The following is a 25,222-nucleotide window of genomic DNA, read 5'->3' as shown; positions in this document are numbered from 1 at the left end:
CATCCAAACATAGTTTTAAGGAATAGGGATCTGGAGTCTTTGTTCTCCATCAATTACCCATCAAACAACAATGTTTCCTATTTGTTCCTATAGATCTTGGATACCTAATACCAAATAGGCATCACATGTTATTGTCAATTGTCCAAAAACATCCATGAATAAAATAAAAATACTTTATCAATACTTCAAAGAGGTATGGCATATGTAAAACATGGCTTTATTAGGGTACTAATACTGTTGGTAACATCCTAGTGCACAGTCAAGGCCTAGTTATAGCACCCTAGATAAGCATTTTAGGAAACCTTATTAGTTGAACCGCGTACACTTTGCACTGCTGCTAAATTCATCATGGTGCATATTGCTATTACACATATAAAGAAAAAAAAAAGAGGAAAAAGTAATTACTATTCCACGTGTTGCTTTCTGGTTGGACTAGTCCATGTGAACTTAGTCTAACAAATAATTTATCAAGGGAGTGGGATCAGGATGGGTGGGGGGCGGAGTTTAGTGGCGAGCTTCAGGTTAGGCCTCATTTCTGTTTGGCCTCCATAACGTAAACCTGAATTCAATCCTGAGACATTTTAAACCAAGCCTAAAGCCCGACCTAAAGCCGAGGCTAATTTTTAACCCGATATACCACCTAGCCAAAAGTCCACATATATCATTATTGAAATTTCTTGTTTAGCTTAATTCTAGTTAAGTACAGTCATCTAATGGCATAGTCATAGCCATTAGTGGGGATTTAAATAGCCACTCTAATGTTGTCGATTGGTAACCACAATTCGAACATGATTTTTCTTCTAAAACTCCTTCTATAGTAATATATATTTATCTCAAATCTAGTGGTACCTATGAGTCTTGGTTTGAGGGGACCCCAGAGCACTATAATATCCATCAATTTGAAATTCAAATTTGAACCAGTCAAATTTAAAAATCTAATCAAAAACATGTCGAAACTGGCATCCTTACTACCACCAACGATTAAACACCATCTATCATGCCCTAACATGAAACTGCCGACAGGGTAGACACCTCGCAAGGCTCAGCCTTGTAAGGTATCTCAAGCCTAATCTATCAATCAACTAAATACAATGTCAGCTAGACAAAGATATATATGGAAAGGATCTAAATAACTTCCTGCACATAACCTAACTTAAGGTCTATGAGCATCCAAATCTTAAAGTAATAAAAAAAAAATATTTAACACAAGCATAACGATACCAACATTTGGTATGGATTAAATAATAGTTCCACATGATGATATAATACCAGTCGAACAACTACAATACAAGGTTCTGACCAACAAGGTCTCAAATGAAAGAAAGTTTGATAATACTCCAACTGCATCCTCGAGACAACTGAGTTTTATTGATTCGTTCATCTGGAAAAGAAGAAAGCTATAAGCTTAACAACGAATAAATTCTTAATTGTACACACTTCAATTTAAAGAGAAATTCACCAATTAAAAAAAAAAAACCCAATTCAATATACATTTTGTTTTATTAAAATAACAAGTATAGAAGTATGATAATACACAAATAATGGCTATGCATACAATATGAAGATTACCACTAACTCAATAGCTAAAATAATTTACAATTTCCAAGTTTGGACATGTTTAAATAATACATCATGATAAATAACTTATTTAACTTTCAGTTTGTTGTCCATTTTCTTCATGATATTAGGCAACCAATGTCATGATTCACCCTATGTCAAGCATCTTCTGTTACACGATCATGATTTGCCCCATGATAGGCTTCAATCGGTTGTCATGATTTGCCTAATGATAGGCATCAATCAACTATAAAAATGTCACACAAAAATCCATAACAATAGTCCCAATAATAATAACACAATTAAATCTATCAATAAAACTCACTATCAAAAACTCATGAAGTTTTTATTCTATAATCCCTTTTATACATAATTGATCCTATGCCATGTGAACTACATTATGTATACACTCACTAATACGAAGAATGCAACCACTTCAATAAAACATGTAATAAAACTTCCACAAAAAAGTGTCTTATAGGAAAAATACATTTCTAAAATTCTAATAGATTAAAGAGTACATAAAGAGAGAACTTGCCTCAAAAATACTTGTGAACAACAAAAAATATCTCAACACCTCAACATATCAAAATAATAATGCCAATACAAAATTAATTAAATAAATGAGAACTCATATTGTAAGGATCCATGGAGGCATGTGTTTGGTCTCCTATTGGCTATGCACTACGTAGATCTTGGATACTTAATAACTTCTTACGACTAGCTTTTTTAGATGAGGCACTGAGTTGTTACAAATTATATCAAAGCAGATCCGGCCTATGACCCATATAGACTAAGAGACAGCTGCAACATGGGTCCATTTTAGGTTGACCATAAGTGTTTGTGATTAGATTTGTGGTACTTGTAATTAGATTTGAATAGATTTGGACTATGAGCTTGGCAAGATACTAGGGTTTAAACAAGGGAGTATGTGAAGATTCATGTGGGCATGTGTTTAGTCTCATATTTATATCTACTAGGTAAATCTTGGGTACTTATTCAATATCAAAGAACCCAAATAACACCTTTTTGACAAGCATCTTTTAGTAAGATCCTATATTGTTGCAAATAGTATCAGAGTAGATCTAACCAATGGTCCATGTGGATAAGAGAACACTGCAGCATGCGTCTATTAGGTTGACTACAAGCTAATTGTGGAATTTGTAAATTAGATTTGTGGTACTTATAATTAGATTTGCAATAGATTTAAACTTTTATCCTGATGCAGATGCCAAGGCTTAAACTGGGGGAGTTTTTGAGGACCCTTGTGGGTGTGTCTTTAGTCCTACATTAGATATGAATCGGATTGATCTTAGGTACTTAATAATACCTTAAGGTAGGAATGGCAAGGGGTAGGGTACCTGCAAAATTTGCCTTATCTGTATGTGTTGCTGGTGGTCCAAACCGAGAACGATTGGCACAGCGGTGTGAACGGGGTTCCTTTTGAGTTGCTTTGGTTGCGCTCCGCCCTCCGCCGTGAAACCTGCAAGCAAGCCTCGCACCACCACCGGGGTAGTGGGGGCCCTCCGACGATCAAGTCAGAGGAGATTGAAGGAGAAGGAGAAGGTAGCAGGTGAGATGATACTCTGGAAGATATATCTTACCCTCCCCCTTCCCCCCCAGCCTCATATATATCAGGCTGGGGGGTTTTTCCGGGGATTCGTCATCGTGTGGCACGATGGGGCTGCCACTGACATGGCCGTTACAGGGCGTCGTGGGGCAGCGCTGGGTACAGCCATGGCAGGGCATAGTGGAGCTCCGCTTTGTACGGCTGTTACAGGGGATCGTGGGGCAGCGCCGGATACGGCCGTTGCAGGGAGTAGTGGAGCAGGGGGCCGCGGCGTGCCTCAGAGGAACAGTCTGTTGTTGTCGAGAGATTGCCGACTCGGGGTCGGATTGCTAGATCAAGGGGCAGCCGACTCGGGGTCGGGCTGCGGAGCTGAAGATATCCGACTCGGGGTCGGATTGCTGGATCAAGGGGCAGCCGACTCGGGGTCGGGCTGCGGAGCTGAAGATATCCGACCCGAGGTCGGATTGCTGGATCAAGGGGCAGCCGACTCGGGGTCGGGCTGCGGAGCTGAAGATATCCGACTCGAGGCCGGATTGCTGGGTCAAGGGGCAGCCGACTCGGGGTCGGGCTGCGGAGCTGAAGATATCCGACTCGAGGCCGGATCGTTGGGTCAAGGGGCAGCCGTAGTCTTCCTGGGCGCGCGTGCCGGTCACGTGGGGCATGGTGGTTAAGTTCCCCCGTAACAGTAGCCCCCCACTCCCGAGCCTAGAACCGGGAGGGGAACGGGTGAAGGGAGTGATGCTTCGAGATTGCCGCCATCCCTCGGAAAGGCGCGCGCGCTCCGAGCTTTCCGCCTTCTTTATGGCGTATGGCAGTTGTCGCTGATCTGGCGGTCTGCGGATTTCGGCGGACATCCTTCCTTAATGGCGTCGATTCGCCTTTGGGGCGCGAACAAACTTTCGGCAGCCAGGCGTCCTCTGGCGTCACCCGCCTTTCCGCCTATTTAACCGGGGGCCCTCCCTCGTCCGCCTTTCTCTTCACAGGCATCTTCAAGTTTCTCCCTTGTGCCGCTGCCGTTGCCGCCGAACTGTTCGTTCGCTCCTCCTTTGACGCTCTCGGAGCCGTTCTTCCTCCCTTTCCGGTGAGTTGCCCCACTCTTCAATTTAGGGCTCTCCGTACTTTCTCCTTTCGTGTTAGTGTACTCCAGCCGTTCCGGTGCCTTCCCCCCTCTTGACCCCGTCCTGACCGTAGGTTCACTGGCCATTAGGAATGGACGAAGTAAGGGCGGACCGCCTTCGGTCGGAGCTGGTCCCTGAAGACCTAGATAGGTTCGTGGCCCGGTACCACCTTCCCGAAGCCTGCAACATTACGCTCCCGGGGCCTGAGGAGAGGATGTCCCATCCTCCTCCAGGGAAGGTCGCCATCAATGAGGACATCCTTCGGGCTGGGTTCCGCTTTCCCCCCTCGGACTTAGTCGTGCAGGTGCTTCGGGGTTTAAGAATGGCGCCGACGCAACTGGTGCCGAACTCATGGCGTACCCTGACGGCCTTCCAGGTTTTCTGCCGCATGCACGAGGTTCCCGCCACCCTGAACGTCTTTTGGGAATGCTACGGCTTGAGCGGCCACCCCCGGGACAGAGGGTGGTGGTGCTTTGCGGCGCGGCGAGGGTGCGGCCTCGTCAAGGATGCTCCTTCCTCCATTCACGGCTGGAAGGAGCGTTTCTTTTTCATTGACGTAGATCCCTCTTGGGGAATCGGGGCAACCTGGGAGACGCCGATGAAGTCCCCGATCGGCTTATCGAGGTTGTCGAGGGAGGAGTCCGATGGCGTTGCCGTCTTGAGGGGGCTGGTTGCCGAGGGCCGGCTTCCCCCGGTGGCCCGCCTTATTTCCGAGGATGCCTTGGTGAAAGTCGGTCTGAGCTCGGTCCCCGCCGACCGTGAGCCCGCCACCACTTCTTTTTTAGCTCTTTTCTCCTCTTTCATTTCTTCTTTCCATCAGTTTCTCAGTCTCCGACCATCTCGTCCTTTTTGCAGAAATCGACGACGTCATGCGGTCGGACAAGGCGACGGCTGTCAGTAGGGCGTCCCTACTGGAAGCGGTCCGGAGGAAGAAACGGACTCCTCCGAGCGGGGTCCCACCGGCGAAGAAGTCCCGCCAGCAGGCGACTCCGACGCCGACAGACGGGTCCGGACCCACCGGTCAGGGGGACGCCGCGGGCTTGGACCGACAGTTGACGCCGTATCAGCCCTCCGGTGATGAGACTACCGCTTTTCCAGAGGCGTCACCCGGGCGCGCCCGAGACGGCCGGGTCGGACACGATCGGTCCCCAGCCCGGCCTTCGACTCGGTCGGCTTCGGATGATACGAGAAGGAGCGCGCCGAGGCCCCAGCCGAGCGGGACCCTGTCGATTTCTGGAGCGGCCCCCGCCCCGAGCACGGTCAGCACGACTCTCCCCCAAGCAATGGGTAAGGGTAAGGCCGCAGAACCACCGTCTGGCTCCGGGGCGAAGTCGGGGTCAGCCTTCACTTTCGCCGGCGCCCGAAACCTCATCGAGACGGTGCTGCTGGAGAGTGACCGTAGGCGGGTCCGGCAGATGGGGATCCCTGACGTCGGGGCTGCCAGCTGCGTCTGTCTCATGTCGGTGAGTGTTCCTCTGGCCGCTTTCGTCATTTATAGGCTCTATTGATCCCCGCCTGACGCCCTCATTTTTCCTATCTCTTAGCTCGCCCAGTACATGATCCGTCTGGAGGAGAGCCACGAGGAACAGGCGAGGCTTCTGGCGAGGGCCGAGAGCCGACTGAAAGCTGTAGAGGAGGGAGGCCAGGCTGCGGCGGGGAGGACGACCAGGGACCTCGAGACGAGGCTCCAGGTGGCCGAAGAGCGGGTACTCGGCTTCGCCGCCCTCGAGAGGCAACTGTTGGAGACTCAGGAGCAACTCAAGGTTGCCTCGGGTCTCGAAGGCGAGATCAGGAAGGCGGAGGAGCGGGCCGAAGAGCAGTCCCGGAAGGCTGCCGACTTCCGGGAGAGGTGGGAGAAGGCCCAGCAGTCAGTCGACAACGCCCGCAACCGAGCCCGATCTCTTGAAGCCAAGCTGGCCGAATTGGAATCGGCCTTGGAGGAGTCCCGCGCGAGCAACCAGGAGCTTCATTCGCGCCTGGAGGAGGCTGAGGCTGCTTGCGTTGCTGCCGAGGCGAAGCACATGGAGGCTCGGGCCGATCTGCTGAGGGTCTCCTCCGAGGCGGACGACCGGATTGTGGCGAAGGTCATGGAGGCGAAAGCTCAGATTACGGAGCGAGCGGAGGCGGCGCTGGCCGAGAAGAGCGCGGAAATCGGGCGTCAGGCGGTACAGGCCTATCGTCAGTCTGCCGAGTTCATCCGTGACATGTCGGATGCGGGGTCCGACTCCTTTGCCTTAGGCTTCGATGAAGGCCTGGCAAGGGTGTCCACTAAATACCCCGGATTTGACCTGAGTGGGGTCTTGTAATAACCCCAAAAATTTTTTTTTATATAAAAAGGGATAGAATAGTCCTTTAAAATTGATATAAGGGGTAAAATTGGAAGGAATCAAAAGATAATGGCATAGTTGTAGATATGTTGAAGTATTAGGGACAAAATGGGAATTTAATAATATTAAACAAAGGTGAATAGTATCTTGATGTGATTTAATTGGAGGGTTTGAGCTGGCTTTTGGAATGAAACCGAGAGAAAGAGGGAGGGGGTTCTCAGGCGTGAAACAGAGAGGAAAGAAAGAAAGAAAAAGAGAAGAAGAAGAAGAAGAAAGAAGAAGAGGAAGGGGATTCGAGGAGGAGGGGGATCCCGGTTGCACTTCCAGCTGAAGGGAAAAACGTAGATCTCCTTCCCCTCTACGCAAGGACCTCGATTTCCAAAAAGAAAAAGGTAAATATCCATCCCTATCTAGTCTTTTGATGACATTAGGCTATACAAAGGGTGGATATAGTCTAGAGGGGTCGGATAAGGGTTGTAGAGGTGGTTAAAAGAGGAAGAATCGGATTTTAACAAATTTTTCCGGCACTACGAAAAAACTGTGTCGAAGTCCCAACTTCGGCGAATTATTTAGGGGGTCAAACGGCCTCCGATGATGATGCATGTTATCTCTTTGGAATCCTCTATGAGTGTAGAATGTTAGGTAAAAATTTCATCAAATTTGGAGTCCTGAAAGTGGATCAAAACCAGAATGAAGTAACCCACTGTCAGTTCGGGTTACTGTTCATCCGGGTGGAAAATAAGGGATTTCATGCCATAATAGGGTATTAAGCCTAGATTAGGCTAAGGGAGACCTTGTACTCATGCAAGGGAGTCCCTAATACACATAAATGGTGAGTTAATTAATTAAAAAGGAAAAGAAGAAAGAAAAGAAAAGATTTAGGGAACGGGAGAGTTGAATCAATTAAAGTTCCCTATATTATAATTGGCACGTAGATTATAGCCCTTGATACAGGACTAAATGTATTGTAAATGCATGTCACAGTTGGGCAAGAAGCTAGGGAACAAGAGGAAGAAGTTCTCCACTGCCAGCTGTAGATTTTTGGAGGCGTATCAGGGCTGTGCCAGATTGACAGGTGAGTGGGAGTCATGTACTTTGCACCATGAGCATCCTTAAATCATTTTCATGAATGTCGCCAAGTGTGAATTGATTCCACTTGAGCATATTGATTGATATTGTAGTAGATTCCTCTATAATCTTGATTCTCTATGCTTGATTATTCTGTACATGCATTTGAGGAAACATTGAGAGGAATTACGAGGGGTTGATGAGTAATCAAATTGATTCCGAATTGTGAAATGATTTCTTTTGTAAATTGATTTCATTTCCTCTATTTCAAAGATTTGTAGAGCCTTTTTAGTGGTATATTGAGTTGTATTGCACTTCCTTGACCCTCACTCCCAACCCTGATGTTAGTTTATGATTGGGTCGGAGTCGAGTGAGTGGTAGTCTTGATTATGCTCCTTTTTAGTAGAGTATTGGGATGGTGCATTATGGCATTCATGCATGGCTTGGCAGTATCTGCAGGACACCTATAGTCGATGGGGGTTGAACATCGGCCTTTGTGCACATAGTAGCCTTCTGGGTGGGCGGAGCCCAGTCCCTTCCTAGGGGGGACACGGCCCTAGGCGTAGGATCGGCCGGTCCTACGACTTATATTCTGCTTGCCGCCGGGCATAGTAAGACCCCGCGAGGTGCAGTATGGCTTTCCGCGGATGTAGAATTTCCGCGAGGTGCCGTTTAGTATGTAGATGTGAGATGGATTTCTGTTCTCGATACTGGCCAGCATTTATATGATCAGTATGGTGTCTTATTCTGCATATGCATGTGACAGTAGGGAGTTGTTGCTGGTTCGCCTGGGGCGTAAAACCCACCTCCCGATAGCTGTCTAGCATTTATGTTATCGGTATGATGTCTTATCCTGCATATGCATGTGACAGTAGGGAGTTGTTGCTGGTTTGCCTGGGGCGTAAAACCCACCTCCCGATAGCTGTCTAGCATTTATGTTATCGGTATGGTGTCTTATTCTGCATATGCATGTAACAGTAGGGAGTTGTTGCTGGTTCGCCTGGGGCGTAAAACCCACCTCCCGACAGCTGTCTAGTGATGATTTACATATTGGTGTGGTGTCATATTCGATGTATGCATATGGCAGTAGGGAGTTGTTGCTGGTTCGCCTGGGGCGTAAAACCCACCTCCCGATAGCTGTCTTGTTGATGATTCAGCCTATTGACACCTGATTTATATGATTCAGTACTATGACCTGTTGAGCATATTCATGAGTAGCATATATGTTGACTTGATTATTCCATATATGCTTCAGATGAGTTGATATTGATTGTAGTGATATTGATGACTTACTCCATATTCTCTATGTTGAGATCATGTTCATCTTGTTATTGATCTTGAGATTTCACCTCGAGCCATGATTATATCTGGTCTCATGTGCATAGTACTCTCTACTCCACTCACTGAGTATTTATATACTCACTCCCCAGTTTGGTGTTTTTGATTGCAGGGCAGGTATTGTATAGAGAGGAGCAGGATTAGTGGTTGCCTGCTAGCTGTGCCGCTCCATAGTATAGTATAATATAATGTAGATAGAGGTTTATACCTTTTGGTGTATTATAAACCTTCTATTGTATATAGTGCATAGTTACAGTCATAGATCCTGTTGTGGATATGGGTTTGACCATGGATGGATTAGGAAGCAGGTATATATATATGTGTGCAGATGAGTTATATGCCTGAGATGATGTATTGATATATATTGTCCAGGTTCATTATGTGACAGATTATGTGATTGCTGCTCTGACAGGTAGTGTTGTTGTATGTATTGAGATAATCCTGACAGGTCACTATAGAAAAAGTGATCATTTTGTGCATGTATCATGCCAAATTTTTCAAGATTTATTGATGATTGATAGGTAGTAGGGTTCTACGTGGTGGCTGGTGGCCTTATGCCTACCCGCACCCTAGGACCGTCGCGGCGGCCCGCCGGGAACGGGGCGGGGGTCGTGACAGGTCTCCCTCCTCGACTCCCCTCCGATGCCATTGCCTGTCGGTTCTCCGACCGTCTCCCTACCCTTCGCGGACGTGCTCGCCGTTCCCGATCCCGGAGTTCCTCCAAGCTGACCCTCTGTACTTTTTCTTTGTTCTTTTCTTTGTATGTTGGCGTTTTGCCATGTTGTATGGGTCTCGGCCCTGATGCAACGAAAGTTAATGCAAACAAAGTGTTTCCTCATTTCACTTTCGTCCTTCCTCTTTTTAACTCTTGGTAGCGTCTCGCCGACTCCTGACTCTTGAAGTTCCTCCGGCACTAGGCCAGGCATCCGAGGGTTAGGCCTCAGGAAATCCTTCCGGCGCTAGGCCAGGCATCCGAGGGTTAGGCCTCAGAAAATCCTTCCGGCGCTAGGCTAGGCATCCGAGGGTTAGGCCTCAGGAAATTCTTCCGGCGCTAGGCCAGGCATCCGAGGGTTAGGCCTCAGGAAATTCTTCCGGCGCTAGGCCAGGCATCCGAGGGTTAGGCCTCAGGAAATTCTTCCGGCGCTAGGCCAGGCATCCGAGGGTTAGGTCTCAGGAAATCCTTCCGGCGCTAGGCCAGGCATCCGAGGGTTAGGCCTCAGGAAATTCTTCCGGCGCTAGGCCAGGCATCCGAGGGTTAGGCCTCAGGAAATTCTTCCGGCGCTAGGCCAGGCATCCGAGGGTTAGGCCTCAGGAAATTCTTCCGGCGCTAGGCCAGGCATCCGAGGGTTAGGCCTCAGAAAATTCCGCTCATTGGTCGGCCAAGGCTGGCGCAAGCCGAGGCGACCGGTCGGGGCTTCAGGCTAGTCTGCTCCCGGGATGATCATCGGGTTAGCCTGGCATCCGAGGGCCGAGCCTCGGGGAATTCCGCTCGTTGGTCGGCCAAGGCTGGCGCAAGCCGAGGCGACCGGTCGGGGCTTCAGGCTAGTCTGCTCCCGGGATGATCATCGGGTTAGCCTGGCATCCGAGGGCCGAGCCTCGGGGAATTCCGCTCGTTGGTCGGCCAAGGCTGGCGCAAGCCGAGACGACCGGTCGGGGCTTCAGGCTAGTCTGCTCCCGGGATGATCATCGGGTTAGCCTGGCATCTGAGGGCCGAGCCTCGAAAAATTCCGCTCGTTGGTCGGCCAAGGCTGGCGCAAGCCGAGGCGACCGGTCGGGGCTTCAGGCTAGTCTGCTCCCGGGATGATCATCGGGTTAGCCTGGCATCCGAGGGCCGAGCCTCGGGGAATTCCGCTCGTTGGTCGGCCAAGGCTGGCACAAGCCGAGGCGACCGGTCGGGGCTTTAGGCTAGTCTGCTCCCGGGATGATCATCGGGTTAGCCTGGCATCCGAGGGCCGATCCTTGGAAAATTCCGCTCGTTGGTCGGCCAAGGCTGGCGCAAGCCGAGGCGACCGGTCGGGGCTTCAGGCTAGTCTGCCCCCGGGATGATCATCGGGTTAGCCTGGCATCCGAGGGCCGAGCCTCGGGGAATTCCGCTCGTTGGTCGGCCAAGGCTGGCGCAAGCCGAGGCGACCGGTCGGGGCTTCAGGCTAGTCTGCTCCCGGGATGATCATCGGGTTAGCCTGGCATCCGAGGACCGAGCCTCGGGAAATTCCGCTCGTTGGTCGGCCAAGGCTGGCGCAAGCCGAGGCGACCGGTCGGGGCTTCAGGCTAGTCTGCTCCCGGGATGATCATCGGGTTAGCCTGGCATCCGAGGACCGAGCCTCGGGGAATTCCGCTCGTTGGTCGGCCAAGGCTGGCGCAAGCCGAGGCGACCGGTCGGGGCTTCAGGCTAGTCTGCTCCCGGGATGATCATCGGGTTAGCCTGGCATCCGAGGGCCGATCCTCGGAAAATTCCGCTCGTTGGTCGGCCAAGGCTGGCGCAAGCCGAGGCGACCGGTCGGGGCTTCAGGCTAGTCTGCTCCCGGGATGATCATCGGGTTAGCCTGGCATCCGAGGGCCGAGCCTCGGGGAATTCCGCTCGTTGGTCGGCCAAGGCTGGCACAAGCCGAGGCGACCGGTCGGGGCTTTAGGCTAGTCTGCTCCCGGGATGATCATCGGGTTAGCCTGGCATCCGAGGGCCGATCCTTGGAAAATTCCGCTCGTTGGTCGGCCAAGGCTGGCGCAAGCCGAGGCGACCGGTCGGGGCTTCAGGCTAGTCTGCCCCCGGGATGATCATCGGGTTAGCCTGGCATCCGAGGGCCGAGCCTCGGGGAATTCCGCTCGTTGGTCGGCCAAGGCTGGCGCAAGCCGAGGCGACCGGTCGGGGCTTCAGGCTAGTCTGCTCCCGGGATGATCATCGGGTTAGCCTGGCATCCGAGGACCGAGCCTCGGGAAATTCCGCTCGTTGGTCGGCCAAGGCTGGCGCAAGCCGAGGCGACCGGTCGGGGCTTCAGGCTAGTCTGCTCCCGGGATGATCATCGGGTTAGCCTGGCATCCGAGGGCCGAGCCTCGGAGAATTCCGCTCGTTGGTCGGCCAAGGCTGGCGCAAGCCGAGGCGACCGGTCGGGGCTTCAGGCTAGTCTGCTCCCGGGATGATCATCGGGTTAGCCTGGCATCCGAGGGCCGAGCCTCGGGGAATTCCGCTCGTTGGTCGGCCAAGGCTGGCGCAAGCCGAGACGACCGGTCGGGGCTTCAGGCTAGTCTGCTCCCGGGATGATCATCGGGTTAGCCTGGCATCTGAGGGCCGAGCCTCGAAAAATTCCGCTCGTTGGTCGGCCAAGGCTGGCGCAAGCCGAGGCGACCGGTCGGGGCTTCAGGCTAGTCTGCTCCCGGGATGATCATCGGGTTAGCCTGGCATCCGAGGGCCGAGCCTCGGGGAATTCCGCTCGTTGGTCGGCCAAGGCTGGCACAAGCCGAGGCGACCGGTCGGGGCTTTAGGCTAGTCTGCTCCCGGGATGATCATCGGGTTAGCCTGGCATCCGAGGGCCGATCCTTGGAAAATTCCGCTCGTTGGTCGGCCAAGGCTGGCGCAAGCCGAGGCGACCGGTCGGGGCTTCAGGCTAGTCTGCCCCCGGGATGATCATCGGGTTAGCCTGGCATCCGAGGGCCGAGCCTCGGGGAATTCCGCTCGTTGGTCGGCCAAGGCTGGCGCAAGCCGAGGCGACCGGTCGGGGCTTCAGGCTAGTCTGCTCCCGGGATGATCATCGGGTTAGCCTGGCATCCGAGGACCGAGCCTCGGGAAATTCCGCTCGTTGGTCGGCCAAGGCTGGCGCAAGCCGAGGCGACCGGTCGGGGCTTCAGGCTAGTCTGCTCCCGGGATGATCATCGGGTTAGCCTGGCATCCGAGGACCGAGCCTCGGGGAATTCCGCTCGTTGGTCGGCCAAGGCTGGCGCAAGCCGAGGCGACCGGTCGGGGCTTCAGGCTAGTCTGCTCCCGGGATGATCATCGGGTTAGCCTGGCATCCGAGGGCCGATCCTCGGAAAATTCCGCTCGTTGGTCGGCCAAGGCTGGCGCAAGCCGAGGCGACCGGTCGGGGCTTCAGGCTAGTCTGCTCCCGGGATGATCATCGGGTTAGCCTGGCATCCGAGGGCCGAGCCTCGGGGAATTCCGCTCGTTGGTCGGCCAAGGCTGGCACAAGCCGAGGCGACCGGTCGGGGCTTTAGGCTAGTCTGCTCCCGGGATGATCATCGGGTTAGCCTGGCATCCGAGGGCCGATCCTTGGAAAATTCCGCTCGTTGGTCGGCCAAGGCTGGCGCAAGCCGAGGCGACCGGTCGGGGCTTCAGGCTAGTCTGCCCCCGGGATGATCATCGGGTTAGCCTGGCATCCGAGGGCCGAGCCTCGGGGAATTCCGCTCGTTGGTCGGCCAAGGCTGGCGCAAGCCGAGGCGACCGGTCGGGGCTTCAGGCTAGTCTGCTCCCGGGATGATCATCGGGTTAGCCTGGCATCCGAGGACCGAGCCTCGGGAAATTCCGCTCGTTGGTCGGCCAAGGCTGGCGCAAGCCGAGGCGACCGGTCGGGGCTTCAGGCTAGTCTGCTCCCGGGATGATCATCGGGTTAGCCTGGCATCCGAGGGCCGAGCCTCGGAGAATTCCGCTCGTTGGTCGGCCAAGGCTGGCGCAAGCCGAGGCGACCGGTCGGGGCTTCAGGCTAGTCTGCTCCCGGGATGATCATCGGGTTAGCCTGGCATCCGAGGACCGAGCCTCGGGGAATTCCGCTCGTTGGTCGGCCAAGGCTGGCGCAAGCCGAGGCGACCGGTCGGGGCTTCAGGCTAGTCTGCTCCCGGGATGATCATCGGGTTAGCCTGGCATCCGAGGGCCGAGCCTCGGGAAATTCTGCTCGTTGGCCACGCGCCTGTCGCTTGCCGCTCGACGGGATTTCTCCGTGGCCAGCTACGATCGTGTTTCTCCTATTCTCCAAGCGTCGCCTGGGGAACACCAGAAGGGTATTAAATGCTAATTGAGGCGTTACCTGGGAAATCGGATCGCCAGTTGCTGCTTGCAAGGAGTGTCAGTTAAGCGGCCGCGATACGCGCGCTCTTCGAGGCGGATGCGGCCTGGGCGCGAGCGGAGATACGTGGGCCGTGGGATACACACCGCCCGGAGTGTCCTGCATGAAGAATGCAATTAAGGAGAACGACGCTTAGGATATCGTGGGAGGATACGCCTCGAGAGCTGGAACGGCTCCGGATTCGGTGCGCCCGCCTTTATTGGAGCCACCCGCATCGGAGCGACCGGGGGGCCACAGTTTGGCTATAAATATAAGTGCAGGTGCGGTGGAGCCTCCCAAGCCGGAGCTATTCAGGTTGCCATGGATCGTGGACCTCCTCTCCGGCGTGTGGCTGGGAAACCCCTGCCGGAGGAACGGGAGGCGCGCCCCTCGCGACTTCCGCCAACCAGCCGTTTCATCTGGGATCAACAAGGAGGTTCTCCCCGGCGGAACTCCGCTCTAGGCGTTTCATCCGGGATCACATCCCCCCTCCTTTCAGCTCCGCCTCTTGATTGAGCTCTGCGCCAGACGCTTCATCCGGGATCGCGCCTCCTCGCGCTCTTCTCCCTTGTATTCCTTCCCTCCCCTTCTCCTGGGGAGGACCGGAATATCCCTTGGAGGTGGCGTTCCTCTGGAGGTAGCGTGAACTCCTCCTTCGTCCACTTCTTCTTCGTCCGTGCCGGCTCTTCGTCTTTTGCGTGAGGCGTCGACGGCGCCTCCGGGGAGAAGCACCCACGCCCGGTGGGACTGCAGCTGCTTCGGGTGGAGGGTTCGGGATCCCGGATCTTCAACTCTACGGAGTCCCCACCTCTTCCTTATTTTCTTTACTCCCCAATTCCCCTCTGGGAATTCTTTGTAATCACACGAACACGCCATTGTAACCAGGAATTATTGAAATGAAAAGAATTGTACATTTTTCGAACTGTCTTCCTGGCTTTGTCGTTCTACTGGTAATACGCCCGCAGGTTAGCGGAATTTCAGCTCCTCGGAATTTCTCGACCGTCTAGGGCCTCCAACTGGTAGGAGCCAGGTCGGTTTACCCAGCGAACCCTATACGGGCCTTCCCAATTTGGCGCCAGCTTTCCACCTTCCGCGGGTTGAGATGCTTTGGCTCGCCTTAGCACCAGATCTCCGATTTTGAAAAGTTTCGGTCGGACCTTGGAGTTATAATATCGGGCCACCCTCCGCTGATACTTCGCCATCCGAACCTGCGCCCTTTCTCTTGCTTCTTCCAAGAGGTCCAGGTTCCCTCGGAGTTGCTCCGAATTGGCCTCGGGTCGGTGCGCGGCCACCCGGGGCGAGGGGAGTCCGAGCTCCACGGGAACAACCGCTTCCGTGCCATAGGTTAGGCTGAAAGGTGTCTCCCCGGTAGGGGTCCGATGCGTGGTCCGATACGCCCAAAGGACATTCTCGAGTTCTTCGACCCAAGCTTGCCCCCTCCGACCGATTCGCGCCTTAATTCCTTGGAGGATTGTCCGATTTGTGACCTCGGCCTCACCGTTGGTTTGGGGATGCGACACAGATGTGAACCGATGCTCGATCCCGAACTCCTCGCAGAAATCACGGAAATGCTTGTTGTCGAACTGTCGACCATTATCCGAGATGAGGACTCGGGGTACCCCAAATCGGACAATGATGTTTTTCTTCACGAACTTCCGGACTTGCGCCTCCGTGATAGTGGCCAGCGACTCTGCCTCCACCCACTTGGTGAAGTAGTCGATTGCAACAATCAAGAATTTCCGCTGGGCTGAAGCGACGGGGAATGGTCCGAGGATATCCATTTCCCACTGTGCGAAGGGCCAGGGTGCGGTGATTGGTGCCAAGGGGACAGAAGGGACTCTCTGGACGTTGGCGTGGCGCTGGCAGGCGTCGCATTTCCGTACATGATCCTTTGAGTCCTCCAACAAGGTAGGCCAATAGTAGCCTTGCCTCATGATCTTGTGCGCCAAGGACCTAGCCCCCAAGTGCGATCCGCAAACGCCCTCGTGGACTTCGCCGAGGACGTAGGCCGCCTCCGAGGGGCGGGGGCACCTTAAGAGGGGGGTGGTAAACGAGGTCCGATACAGCCTTCCTTCATAGAGTACGTAGTGGGCGGACTTCTTGACAAGTCGCCGAGCTTGATCTTCGTCTTCAGGGAGGATCCCTTCGGCGAGGTAGGCGACGAGCGGGTCCATCCAAGACGGCTCCGGATCAATCGCCATCACCGCTCTAGCCTCGCCGATGCTCGGGGCCTCCAGGGTCTCCAGGTAGATTGCCCTCGACAAGTTGTGCGCCTCTGCGCTCACCAAGCGGGACAACCTGTCGGCCCTAGCATTTTCGCTTCTGGGGACCTGCTGGATGTCGACACTGCCGAGATCGGGAATGAGTGCTTGCACCTTCCGGACGTAGTTCTGCATGGTCGGGCTCCGGGCCTCGAACTCCCCACGGACCTGCCCGACCACCAGCTGGGAGTCGGTGAAGACCTTCAAACGCCGGATGCCGAGCTCCCTGGTGAGTTTGAGTCCCGTGACTAGGGCCTCGTACTCCGCCTCGTTGTTGGTCACTGGAAATCCAAATCTCAAGGCATACTCGGCTATCACTCCATCAGGACTGGTAAGGACCAGCCCGGCTCCTCCACCCTCGGGGTTCGACGACCCATCGATGTGAAGCGTCCAGGTCGGGAGGTCGAGGCTGGGCGTTTCCGGCGGTCTAGGTTCCGCCTCCTGCACCGTGCACTCAGCGAGGAAATCCGCGAGCACCTGGGCCTTGATGGCGGGTCGAGGCTGGTAGCAGATGTCGAACTCACCGAGTTCTATTGCCCACTTCACCAGCCGTCCCGCATTCCCGGGGTTGCTGAGGATCTGTCGTAGTGGTTGATCAGTTAAGAGGGTGACAGAATGGGCCTGAAAATAGGGGCGAAGTCTCCTGGTCGCGGTCAGCAGCGCGAAGGCGATCTTCTCAGCCTTCGTATACCGCGTCTCGGCATCCCGTAGGACCCGGCTGACGTAGTACATGGGCTTCTGGAGCTTTGCTTCTTCCCGAAACAGCACCGAACTGACTGCGGTTGGGGAGACCGCCAGATAGAGGTAGAGCATCTCCCCTTCTTGCGGCTTGGACAGTAGGGGAGGAGACGCCAGGTATTCCTTGAGCTGGTCGAATGCTGCTTGACATTCGGCCGTCCAGAGGAAGTCTTTCGGGCGTTTTAACACCTTGAAGAATGGTTGGCAGCGTTCGGCCGATTTTGCCACAAATCGTCCAAGCGCGGCGACCCTTCCAGCGAGCTCCTGAACCTCCTTTACTTTGGTCGGAGGAGACATACCTTGGATGGCCTTGATTTTGTCCGGGTTGGCTTCGATACCCCGCTGGTTGACAATGAAACCGAGGAACCTCCCGGCCGAAGTGCCGAAGGCGCACTTCGCTGGATTCAGCTTCATGCGAAACTTCCGCAAGGTGGTGAAAGTCTCCTCCAAATCCGCGATGTGCTGGTCTGCATGGCGGCTCTTCACCAGCATGTCGTCCACGTACACCTCCATGTTCCGGCCGATTTGCTCTTTGAAGATTTTGTTGACGAGGCGCTGGTAAGTGGCGCCAGCATTCTTCAGACCGAAGGGCATTATCTTGTAGCAGTACAGCCCCCGGTCTGTTATAAAGGCAGTTTTCTCCTCGTCCTGTGGGGCCATCATTATCTGGTTGTAACCGGAGAAGGCGTCCATGAAAGACAGCAGCTGATATCCGGAAGTCGCGTCGACCAGTTGGTCTATTCGCGGAAGCGGAAAGCTATCCTTAGGGCACGCCTTGTTCAGGTCGGTATAGTCGACGCACATCCTCCACTTTCCGCTCGCCTTCCGGACAAGTACAACATTTGCCAGCCACTCGGGGTAGCTTACCTCCCTTATGAATCTTGCCTCCAAGAGCTTGTCTACCTCCTGGTCAACCACCCGGATCCGATCCGGGGCATAGTGTCTCTTCTTCTGCTTTATTGGTCGGTGGGTCGGGTCGACGTTGAGGGCGTGAGAAATGACCTCCGGGTCGATCCCAGGTACATCGGCCGCCGACCAGGCAAATACATCGGTATTGGCTCGGAGGAATTCCACCAACCGGGCCCGAGCTCCCGGATCGAGATTGGCGCCGACCCGGACCGCCCGGTCGGGGCGGCCTTCCTCGAGGGGGACTTCGACCACACCCTCGGCCGGCTCCCCCTGCCGCAAGGCCACCTCGTCTCTGGCATCAAGGGACTCGACGCTTAGGGCTTCCACGGGCTTCTTCCCTTTGAGGGTTGCTAGAAAACATTGCCGTGCGGTCGGTTGGTCACCTCGGACCTCTCCGATCCCGACCGCCGTGGGGAACCGCATGAGCAAGTGGTACGTGGAGACCACCGCGCGAAGGGCGTTCAGCCCGGGTCGCCCGAGGATAGCGTTGTAGGCCGAGGGAACACGGACGACCAAGAACCCGAGTCGCACCGTGGCTTCTGCGGGTGCGACGCCCGCAGTCACAGGCAGCTCAACGACACCTTCCGCCGGGACAGCGTCACCGGTGAATCCTACGAGGGGGGTGGACATTTTGTGCAACAACTGTCTGGACAAGCCCATCTTTTGGAAGGCCTCGTAAAACAAAATATCAGCTGAGCTTCCACTATCCACAAGAACACGCCTTACATCATAGTTTGCCATAGTGAGGGAGATCACCATGGCGTCATCGTGGGGAGTCTGAACCCCCTTTACATCCTCATCAGAAAAGGTGATTACATTGCCGACCCTCTGCCTCTTTACGACGGCCGTCCCTGACGCTTCCGTCGAGCCCCCTGCGTTCCTCACGGGCCGAGAGCAGCCCCCAGTGATAGTGTGGATCACGCCCGCAACAGGTCGATTCTGCTCCCGAGGCTCCGGAGGAGCCGGGTCGGCCGGACGCGGGTCTGCGGGGGGACGTCGGTCACTCGCATATCGACCGAGACGCCCCCGACGGATAAGGGCCTCGATCTCGTCCCGAAGCTGGAAGCAGTCCTCTGTGTCGTGGCCATGGTCTCAGTGGTACTCACAGTACGCCCGGGAGGGCCTCTTTCTAGGGATCCTTCGTATCTGTCTCGGGGCCGGGAGGTCCTCCCGCCCCTTGATCTCCATAAGGATCTGGGCCCGGGGAGTCAGGAGAGGGGTGTACCGGTTGAAACGTCGGGGCGGAGAACGAGGGCGTGGGGCGCCGTGGTTCTTCGCCGGCGACGGGCTTCTGCGCCGACGCTGGGGCGTCGGGCTCCTCCTCTGGCGCGCCTCTTTCCGCCTTTTCTTCCCAAGCTTTGGAGGGATCTCGGCAGCCTCCTTGCTCCGGTGGGCGGCCGCCTCCTCGGCGTCCGCATACTGGTTCGCCCGGGACAACAGCTCTGGGAAGCTCCGCGGCAGGCGTTTGTCCAGGGAGAAGGTGAGCCTGCCCTTCCGGAAGCCACGCTTCAGGGCTAAAAGAGCTACCTCCTGACTCAGGTTCCTGACCTCCAGCGTAGCCCTGTTGAAGCGGGTAAGATAATCCCGCAGGCTTTCTCCCTCGTTTTGCCGGACGTCAAAGAGGGAGTCGGAGACCAGTCGCCGCCGGCTACTGACGGCGAAATGAGTGATGAAGAGGCGAGTGAACTGGTCGAAAGACCGGATTGAGTCAGCCTCCAGCCCGGCGAACCACGCCCTCGCCGGGCCACGGAGGGTTGCCGGGAAGGCCTTGCAGAGAAGGGGATCTGATGCTCCGTGGAGGAGCATAAGGGTCCTGAAACTCTCGACGTGATCCCGCGGGTCTGCCGCCCCGTCATAGGGCTCGATCGCCGGCATTTTGAACCCCAGGGGATTCGGAGTTCGCAGGATCCCCGAGGCAAGTGCCGGCTGGGAGGAGATCTCTAAGTCGGCGAAGGGATCTTTGGAATGGCCCTTCAGGATCTGGAGTTGTCGGTGGAGATCGTCCACCCGCCGGTCCAGGGAGCGCGACCGGTGGGTGGGAGACAAGGAGCGGCGAGTGGGGGACCGACTGGAGCGCGGGTTCCTCGAGGACTGGGGGGTCTGGGAACGCGCCCGGGCCCGCCTCTCGTACCCCGCGCAGCTCCGATGGGAAGGTCCCGGCAGAATAGACCGTGCTCGAGAATCCTCCTCGCGCCGGCGCTCCTCCCCATGGGAGAGGAAGGAGCGCGGGTTGAGGAGGACAGGCGAGCGCTCAGGGAGCAGTGGCTCCTGAGCCCGCTGCGGTGCCCGGGACATCGCACCCTGCAGATTCTGCACCGCCTCCGTGAGGGTGCGAACCTGCTGGGTTAGCTGGTCGAACTGGGCGGCTTCGACCATCTGAATGGGCGGTGGGGCGGTGGAGTGTTGCTGAGAGCGTGTTGGAGATGCAGCGGCCTCCCGGCCAGTGGCGCGAGAGGCCCCGCGACCGGAAGCATTGGAAGCTCCACGACCACCTCGCCGTGCCATTACGATCGCTCTGAGATCCGACCCTTCCTCTAGCGCCAACTGTTGCTGGTGGTCCAAACCGAGAACGATTGGCACAGCGGTGTGAACGGGGTTCCCTTTGAGTTGCTTTGGTTGCGCTCCGCCCTCCGCCGTGAAACCTGCAAGCAAGCCTCGCACCACCACTGGGGTAGTGGGGGCCCTCCGACGATCAAGTCAGAGGAGATTGAAGGAGAAGGAGAAGGTAGCAGGTGAGATGATACTCTGGAAGATATATCTTACCCTCCCCCTTCCCCCCCAGCCTCATATATATCAGGCTGGGGGGTTTTTCCGGGGATTCGTCATCGTGTGGCACGATGGGGCTGCCACTGACATGGCCGTTACAGGGCGTCGTGGGGCAGTGCTGGGTACAGCCATGACAGGGCATAGTGGAGCTCCGCTTTGTACGGCTGTTACAGGGGATCGTGGGGCAGCGCCGGATACGGCCGGTGCAGGGAGTAGTGGAGCAGGGGGCCGCGGCGTGCCTCAGAGGAACAGTCTGTTGTTGTCGAGAGATTGCCGACTCGGGGTCGGATTGCTGGATCAAGGGGCAGCCGACTCGGGGTCGGGCTGCGGAGCTGAAGATATCCGACTCGGGGTCGGATTGCTGGATCAAGGGGCAGCCGACTCGGGGTCGGGCTGCGGAGCTGAAGATATCCGACCCGAGGTCGGATTGCTGGATCAAGGGGCAGCCGACTCGGGGTCGGGCTGCGGAGCTGAAGATATCCGACTCGAGGCCGGATTGCTGGGTCAAGGGGCAGCCGACTCGGGGTCGGGCTGCGGAGCTGAAGATATCCGACTCGAGGCCGGATCGCTGGGTCAAGGGGCAGCCGTAGTCTTCCTGGGCGCGCGTGCCGGTCACGTGGGGCATGGTGGTTAAGTTCCCCCGTAACAGTATCTGAATCCATTTAAAATCCTACAGCCCGAACCTTAACAAGTTTTAATTTTAAATCCCAAACCCTTTCCAAATCCTATAAGGCTTTGCTAAATAGATCCTATTAGGGTTCGGGATAGTTTGGGTATCCAAAAATATCTGGCCAGCTGCCATCCTATCTTAAGTCTAGCCTTTTTGGATGGGGTCTAGATTGTTACACATATACTCATAAATATATAGCAAAATAAAGTGATTGCAACTCTATCTACAGTACACTCACACTTCTTATTGAACATTGCACAAGCACCATATAATTAAAATTACCATATCCCAACAATCTATATATCTATTGAATTGTCCAATCCTACAAATTAATCTTGCCAAGAGATCTTAGTTATATTTTCGATCTCTTGTAGTGATCAAATTAGCCAAAGCTCAAAGCATAAATTCTCGAAGTCACCTTGAAATAGGTATTTTTCATCCTAAATGGATATGTATACATCAAGTTATGTCTCCAAAATCATGCTAAATATAGAACTTATGCCAAATTTTCAGCCCATTTTAACCCATATATTGACCAAATCAATAAATATTTAGTACAAAAATGTGGGTCCCAAAGTTAGCTTCAAAATGAGCATATATATAAGTTATCCTCAATAGCAATTGCCCAACTTTTAAAAATGGTTATCACATAACAGGGGCTCCTCTCCCTATATTTCCTCAATATGTGATATTCTAGTTCCGCATTCTTGTGAAAGAACTCATAAAAAAGAGCAAGGTAAGATCTGTGAGAAAGAAATGGAAGAGAGATGAGAAAAAGAGTTATGAGAGAGAGATTACAAGGGAGATAGAGAGAGGAAGAGGGCTTGGTTAAGAGGTTATGTGTAAAAGAGAAATGGTAGATTGAAGAGAGAATTATGAGAGAAAAGTGACCATGAGTAGCGGTAGGCAAACGTGTGAACCAAAAGAAACACAGAGAGAGAGGGATAAGGTTGGTTTAGGTTGAGGTTTAGAATCTTCTAATTGGGCTGATCTAATAGGTTGTGTTAGTAGGTCATTATCTAGCCATTACACAAATAATGGTGACCACGCGAAATCTCCAATCATCAAGCCATTGCCACAAGTCATGGAGCTAAAGAGAGATGAGATGGTAATATGTGTGATAGAAAAAAAGGAGGAAGGGGGGGAGAGAATAGGGGCGAGGGGAAGAAAAGAGAAGGGCACAAGGAGAGGAGGCTTCTCGGCTAAAAAAAAAATAGCAATGAGGCTAGGGCTAAGGGATGCTTGAAAAGGAGAGGGAGTTGTGGAGTCTCTATGAAAAAACTAGAGAAAGACTATTTAGATTTTATTGTTATATAGATGAAATTATTAAAAAATAATAGTTTGGAGAAAAGCTCCCTCTCTATTCTCCTCTAAACTGCTCTAGAGCATACATGTACGGGCCATGATTAACCATAGGTAGGGGACTATGCAACCATCAATATAGCCAGTTATGGCCAAGTACTTATAATGAAAGAAATCTTAAGTCCTTTACTTAGGATTCGATATGACACTGCATGCCACTACAAACTATTGTTGTTTAGATGCTATTGTTGCTTTCTAGACTAAGAAAGAAGAAATTATGTCCAAGTATAGACTCTCATTTGTTGCCTTCCTACTATAAAATAAAATATTACAAAAAACTATACTCTAACATATACTAATTCCTAACTAATTGATAAAAAATAAACATCCAATTCGACAAAATAGTTTTTATTTGTATTTTTCAAACAATAATTTTACCCCATAAAATCAAAATCTACTCCAAAATTGAACACCTAGTTCAAAAATTAAACTCAGTTACCAAACTAATTGTTATAACCTAATCTAATCAAGCAACTCGTCTATAACCCATCTTTTTTGATGAATGTGTCACAATCAAAAATAACTTAAAATAAGAAGTGTTGCCCAGATAGACAACCCAAGAGGGGGGGGTGAATTGGGTTTTAAAATAATTTTACAATTAAAACTTTTGTAGATGACTAATTAATACTTTTGCAAGGTGATTAATTAGTTGCTATGTGCTGTGAGTGAAATGAGAATGAGAGAAAGAGAGACAAGCAATCACAAACACGATGTTTATAGTGGTTCGGAGCTAACCCTTGCTCCTACGTCCACTCCCCAAGTCTCACTTGGGAATTCACTATAACCCCTTGGATTACAGCCGGTTGTTTTCCAAGCTCACAACCAAACTTGTTGTTTTACGAGCTCACAACGAACTCGGTCGGTTTTTCCAGGCTCACCGACTAGAACCAACCCCGATTGTTTTTCCGGGATCACAATCGAACCCTTACACGTTGGTTTTACACTCGGCTCACCAACCAACCTCAACACCCTTGATTCAATCCCCCGATTGAACCAGGCAAAGACAATATGGAAAGAATAAGAAACAAACAGAAAAACTGAGCTTCTTAAAAAGCAGATTTGCTACAATATAAACTAGAGAGAAGTTAAGAGCCCTCAAACACTTTTGAGTTGGAGTAGAGTAGGGCTTCTTGAACTTTGAGTCTCCTCTGGAATGTCTGGTCGACTTGAATGCAGGAGGAGACTTCTTTAAATGGTGGGAAGAGGAAGTTGGATGGAGTTAATGGCGCTCTTCCTACTTTTCTGTTGAAGCCAAGTTTGCAGAGAATGAATGCTTGATTTCTTTGAATGGAATAGTAGTTCTCTACCTTGCTACAGTCCTCTGTGGCTATTTAAGCCATCCCCCACGGAAACTAGCTGTTAGACACCTTTTTCTGCTCGTTCTGCACACTCTGCACAACCTGACAATATGTCCGTTGGGGGTCGGAGTCGACTCGCGCGATCAGGAGTCGACTCGGCTGTAGCGGGAGTCGACTCATGCTTTTCTGGAGTCGACTCGGCAACTGTTCCAGATTTGAATTAAAGTGGCCTCTTCGACTGGGAGTCGACTCGACTTGACCCGGAGTCGACTCGCCAACTTCTGGAGCTGACTTGGCATTTTCGGAGTCGGCTCATCCCATGAAATCCGTAGTTCAACTTTTCAACTTGGTCCGCTCGAGTCGACTCGACAGTCCTGGGAGTCGACTCGACAGTCCTGGGAGTCGACTCGGCGCTCAGAGCCCGAACTCCCGATCTTCTGTCTTTTGGCTCGTCCAGTCTTGGAGTCGACTCGAACTTCCCCGGAGTCGACTCGGCTCTTAGTTTCCGAAACTTAGTCTTCTGCCTTTTTGGTGTACCGCTGCCTTGGAGTCGACTCGAGCTGTCTGGGAGTCGACTCGGCTCTCAGAGACAACAAATTGATCTTCTGTCTTTTTGGGTCGCGCTGTCTTGGAGTCGACTCGCGTATTGCGGGAGTCGACTCGAATCTCAGAGTCCAAAAACGGTTCTCTGACTTTTGCCTTGTGTTCCACTGAGAGTCGACTCTCACTTTCTTTGGAGTCGACCTGCCAACCATCGGAGTCGACTCGCGTTCCACAGGAGTCGACTCGAATCTCAGGGTCGAAAAAACGCTCTCTGACTTTTCTGTCTGTAGCTTCTTGGAGTCGACTCATATTACTCCGGAGTCGACTCGGTAAGCATCGGAGTCGACTCGCGCACTTCAGGAGTCGACTCGCTGACAGGTTTTGAGTTGATGCTTTCTGTTCGTCTGTCTGTTCTCAGTCGGAGTCGACTCGTACTGGTCTGGAGTCGACTCGAGCCCGTGCCAGTGATTCTGATACGCTTGGAGTCGACTCGTAATATCCTGGAGTCGACTCAAGTCTTAGACTTTGGTTTAAACTGACTTCATACCTTATCCAAAATATCTTGAACCAAGTCTAGAAACACTTAGACACGATTTTCACTGAAACACTTAATTGAATTCATTAGTAGACATAAGATATACTCAAACGCTTTGAGCTCATCAAAATCAAA

This window comes from Phoenix dactylifera, chromosome 3, assembly GCF_051530095.1.
Source record: "Phoenix dactylifera cultivar Ajwa chromosome 3, Ajwa_hap1_PhDact_Kaust_v1.1, whole genome shotgun sequence".
NCBI classification, from domain to species: Eukaryota; Viridiplantae; Streptophyta; class Magnoliopsida; order Arecales; family Arecaceae; genus Phoenix; species Phoenix dactylifera.
This window is presented reverse-complemented; position numbering follows the sequence as displayed.